The 4,638-nt window shown below is 53.3% G+C and overlaps 1 long non-coding RNA gene across 1 annotated transcript in view; it reads left to right on the top strand.

Annotated features, from left to right (window-relative positions):
• The window catches only part of LOC107184728, a 3,717-nt gene extending 2,332 nt beyond the window's left edge, over nucleotides 1–1,385 (top strand). The window contains exons 3-4 of the long non-coding RNA XR_001515623.1: nucleotides 391–950; nucleotides 1,145–1,385. This is a non-coding gene — a long non-coding RNA (uncharacterized LOC107184728). The remainder of the gene's footprint in view (nucleotides 1–390; nucleotides 951–1,144) is intronic.
• The last annotated feature ends 3,253 nt before the right edge of the window (nucleotides 1,386–4,638 follow it).

The raw sequence follows: 4,638 nt of genomic DNA, 5'->3' as shown, positions 1-4,638 counted from the left end.
ATATTGTTTTTGTGATTAATCACTATGCTTTCATGATGTTCAATTTGTAACAATGAAATTGGGGGTCACCACAATATGAGGAACTGTATTAAATGGTCGCGGCATTAGGAAGGTTGAGAACTGCTGTTCTAGAGGCATGCACATAAATAGTTAAGCCAACATTGGTCACAAGGGGGCAGTCTTGCCCCACAAAGATTTCTTGCTGCTGCTGGCGACTGGCACTCACACCCGCCCTCTCTAAAGACTTATACATATCAACAACACTCTTTGTTCTTCCTTTTCCAGGACCCGTCAGGAATTGAAAACACGCCAAACACTCTACATGCATCAGACTGTTAAATATCTGTGGGCGGTTAAAAAATATTTCTAAGGATTTTTTTTCTCTTGCAGTTTTGATGCAACTCTAGCTTGTTATCACCAGCGATGAAAAGCGGGCCTCCTGGCCGATGTGGTTCCTTTGGGCCGGGCTGGGACACGGGATCCTCTGGGCAGAGGCAGGCACGGACAAATGGCCCCTCTCTCCTCTCAACACCTAGGACCTGTGCACGGGCCGGGACTCCGCTGCAACTCGGGAAGGTGGAGAGGACCGATCTGGTGGACGGAAAAGCTGCTGAGCTATGGAGACGTGTCCTGGGTTCCACCCCTCACACCTGCGTTTATCGACAGGGATCTGCATCTACTGCACAAGCGTCATGGATGTCAGTTCTGGGCTTGGCAAAGGGATGGGTATCGTAGAGTCAACCAATGTTGCAGATGCAAAGATACGCGAGATAGTGGTCTCTGCTCCCACCTGTTTACTCTCTGCTGTAGCCACCGGGCCCCAGGTGGCCACGTTGGAAGGCCTTGGTGCTACCTGGTGGACTGAAGATCACTGGAGTATTATATCACCACCACAACAGTAGAGTCCATGGAGCTAAAATGTGCGCCTGTGCTGGTGGCAATGTTTAAAGGTGCGTATAAATATATTGCTAGCAGCTTCACACTTTGCATAGGGTGCTTTGCCCAGAGAGGGGGTGTCCTAATTGCTGAAGGAAAAGGGGCACGTGTTTCTCCACGATTTCCCAATAACTTGTCCTCTGTTTGAGAGGTAGGCGGTTGTCAGTGAACGGACCAGATTGACACAATCATAATTTTCTATTTGGAGGTAAACACACAGCAACGGAGTGACCCCTGAGGGTAAACATCCGAGGCCACAGCGCGCTGCGCCCTGTGTGAGAAAGGCCAAGAATCGCTGCGATACACGGTATCATTGGCTACATGTGAACGATGCTGATTTTGCACCGAAAAAGAGCTTTCTCTGAAATTTTATTGCTTATCTTGGAGCCACACTAAGAATTGTATATTAAAGGGTGAAAATAATTTGCTGAAATCTCACTTCTTCTCCTCCTTAAAAAGTTACTGATTAGCGAAATTGTGAACAAACAGCTTTTCAAGCAAGTCAGCAGCAAAATAGTTTATCCAAACAAATCACCCTCGTCGTGAAGAGAAAGTTCCCCCCACCTGGGATCCTTGGCCAGAAGAACGAGTTATTTTAGGAGAGCATGTGGGTGGAATTTCATGTCATCCTGGAGGGAGAAGATCTTTCCTGACATGATGTGACTCATAAACTGTAAAGGAAAAATATTGAGAAATTTGACTTCACTTAAATGCAGAGCTTCTGCATGTCAACAACACCATAAACAAATTTAAACCACCAACCACAACATGACCATCAAGTTAAAAGATGGAGCCAGTCTTCAACCTAGCACTTTCCCACTGCTAAGAAAAAACATGTCCTCTCTGAAACCAATAAAGAATATATTTAAAATGGCAGCACCCGCCTTGTTGGAGTCTCTCTCTTTGGTTGCCTTTGAGGAAATCCCAAGTGACAAGGAACTGGAGTGGCTCCAAGGAATGGTGTGCTGAGCCAGCATGACCATGGGTGAACCAGAGGGGGAGGGGAGCAGTGAAGGATTTAGAAAAGACAGACAAGGGAATAAAGCTGGGGTGGGGTGGACACTGTCTCTAATGGAGAGACAGCACCACAGTCTGCAAGCCGAGTCTTTATTGTATAGCCAGGTTCCACGAGGCAAAGTAAGGGTGTGGTTACAATGTTTGTGATGGGGTGAGGCCACAACATTAGTAACAAAGAAACAGAATTTCCGGAGAATGAGGCCCAGAAATCAGGATTTTAAAAAGATTCCCAGGTGATTCTAATGTGCAGCCAAGGTGGAGAACCACTGCTGTAGACACCCTCCACAGAATGGGGAAGCTTCTGGCAGATCTGCAGCAAGAAACCGAAGCATCCATCCATAACTGCAAGGACCAGAGTCCTGCCTGCCACCAGAGTGAGTTTGGAAGCAGATCCATCCCCAGTTGAGCCTCAGATGAGGCTGCAGCCCAGCCAACCCCTCAATTGCCATCTTGCAAAGGACCCAGGTAAGCTGTGCCCATGCTCTTGACCCACAGAAACTGGGAGGTAGGAAATGTTGAAGTTTAAGCTACTAGGTCAGTGGTAATATTGCCAGGCAGAACAGAGAGCTAACGCATAGCCCGGCTACCTTGCATCTCCCAGCCTGCCTTGTGGTGAGATGTTGCCACGTGACGAAGTTCTCACCCACAGAATGTGAACAGAAGATATAAAAACGGTGCTCAGCCCGCGGAAAGATGCTCAACATCACGAACCGTTAGGCCATTAGGGAAATGCAAACCCAACCACCATGAGGGACCAGCTCACACCCATTCAGACGGCCTCTATCAAAGAACTCGAAAGAGCAAGCGTTGGTGAGGATGTGGGGGAACTGGAGCCCGTGCGCTGTGCAGGGGATGGAGGGCGGTGTGGCCGCTGGGGAAACAGCGTGGCGGGTCCTCCAAATAGCAAACTACCACGCGACCCAGCAGTTCCAAAGAATAGAAAGGGGTCTCGAAGGGATAGCTGTACATTCATGCTCCTGGCAGCATTCTTCACAGCAGCTGGAAGGCGCAAGCAAACCAGTGTCCACCACCAGCTGTCAGAAGAGAGGGGGCTGCAGGGCTGGGTGAAAAAGGTGGAGGGATCAGGCAAAACCCAACTCACACACACAGACAGCTGTGTGGTGCGACCACAGGGAATGGGAGGGGAGCGGGGAAGGGGGTCAGGGGGTTGAATGGTGAGGAAGGAGACTTGACTTGGGGGCGTGCGGTGACCGCACAGCACAGGGTACAGAGGATGGGCCGTAGAACTGTGCACCCGGAATGAAAATGCACACGGGCCTGGAAAACGCGTGGTCTCCTTCTGTGACATTTCCGCCCGCTGCTGCCCGCGTTCCACACAGGCGGACTCATGGACATGATCACAGGGCGCTCCTTTCCGCAGGCTTCCTGGCTCTAAATGTGTAGCTAAAACGTCCCCTTACTCAGGCACAGCAATAACGCCCAGCACGCCCACCGTCGAGCACTTAAGACAGGTTTCTCAGCCTCACATAACTGACACTTGGGCGGATGTCCTTCCTGGCGGGGTCTGCCCTGGGCACTGGGGGGTGTTATCAGCACCCCTGGCCTCCACCCACTAGATGCCAGGAGCACCCCTTCCCCAGCTGTGCCAACCAAAAATGTCCCAGGCATTGTCAAATGCTCCCCCCCAAGGGCCAATGTGTGCCTGTCTGGTGCACAGCCGCTGATTGGCAGGTGTGGTGGGAGAGAAGGCAGGATGGAGGGGACCATCCGCACCTGTGATGCCACCAGGACTGGGAGCCACCTGCTCTGTGACCTTCCTCCTGACCCTGCCCAGTGGTTGTGGCCTCCCCTGCAAGAGCGAAGGCACAGCGGGGAGGGCTGGGGCCCGCTGGCCCTCACTCCATGCCGTTGGCGGGTAGCAGCGGGTCTGTGTGCCGCACCTGAGCTGGGGGTGTGGCAGGAGGGCCCGGTGCTGCTGCGGGTGCGTGTGCTCACCTGTAGCAGGGAGTGCCCAGGTCCACAGGGACCAGATGGCTCCCACTGGCGAGTGGTGCCCAAGTCCCCGCGGCTCCGCAGTCCCCATGACCGGGAATCGAGCTGTGACCTCCTAGTTCATAGGCGACGCTCAACCCCTGAGCCACGTGGGCAGGCACGCTTTTTGACCACTAGTGCTGTTCCGCATCTTTCCAAAAGCTCTGCTTTGATCATGACAAATGCAGTAAATGCACGTGTGTATAGGCGTGTGAGAAAGGGGGTGTTAATATGTAACAAGGAGGACGCGTGAACCTGGGAGGCGCTGGCCACTCCGGCGTCCCGATGGCCTGGCCAGCGCCGCACGAGGGCAGCCCAGCCCAGCCCAGCCCTCTCCCCTCCATACGGCAGCCTCTGTTCCCTTCACAAGAGCCACCGTGGGCAGCGGAGGGGCCTGTGGTGGCTCTGAGTCCTGGAGGCTTAGAGGGGCCATCGCAGGCTGAACTCCGGTGACCTGGCCGTGACCTGGGGGGCAGCTGGGCCCAGCCTGCTCCTGGGTTCCGAATGCTGCGGGGGGTGTCCTGTGGGCCAGGGTGGGGGAGGGCGCCTCCCTGGCAAATGCACACGTGTGTGAGTACGCGCACATGCATGTGTGTGTTGTGTGTGTGGAGGTGTTGTATGTGGTATGTGTGTTGTGTATGGTGTGGGGGAGGTAGGGTGTGTGCTGGGATGTGTGAGGTGTGTGTATTTCAC

This window comes from Myotis davidii, unplaced genomic scaffold (genome assembly GCF_000327345.1).
Source record: "Myotis davidii unplaced genomic scaffold, ASM32734v1 scaffold227, whole genome shotgun sequence".
NCBI lineage: Eukaryota > Metazoa > Chordata > Mammalia > Chiroptera > Vespertilionidae > Myotis > Myotis davidii.
This window is presented reverse-complemented; position numbering and strand designations above follow the sequence as displayed.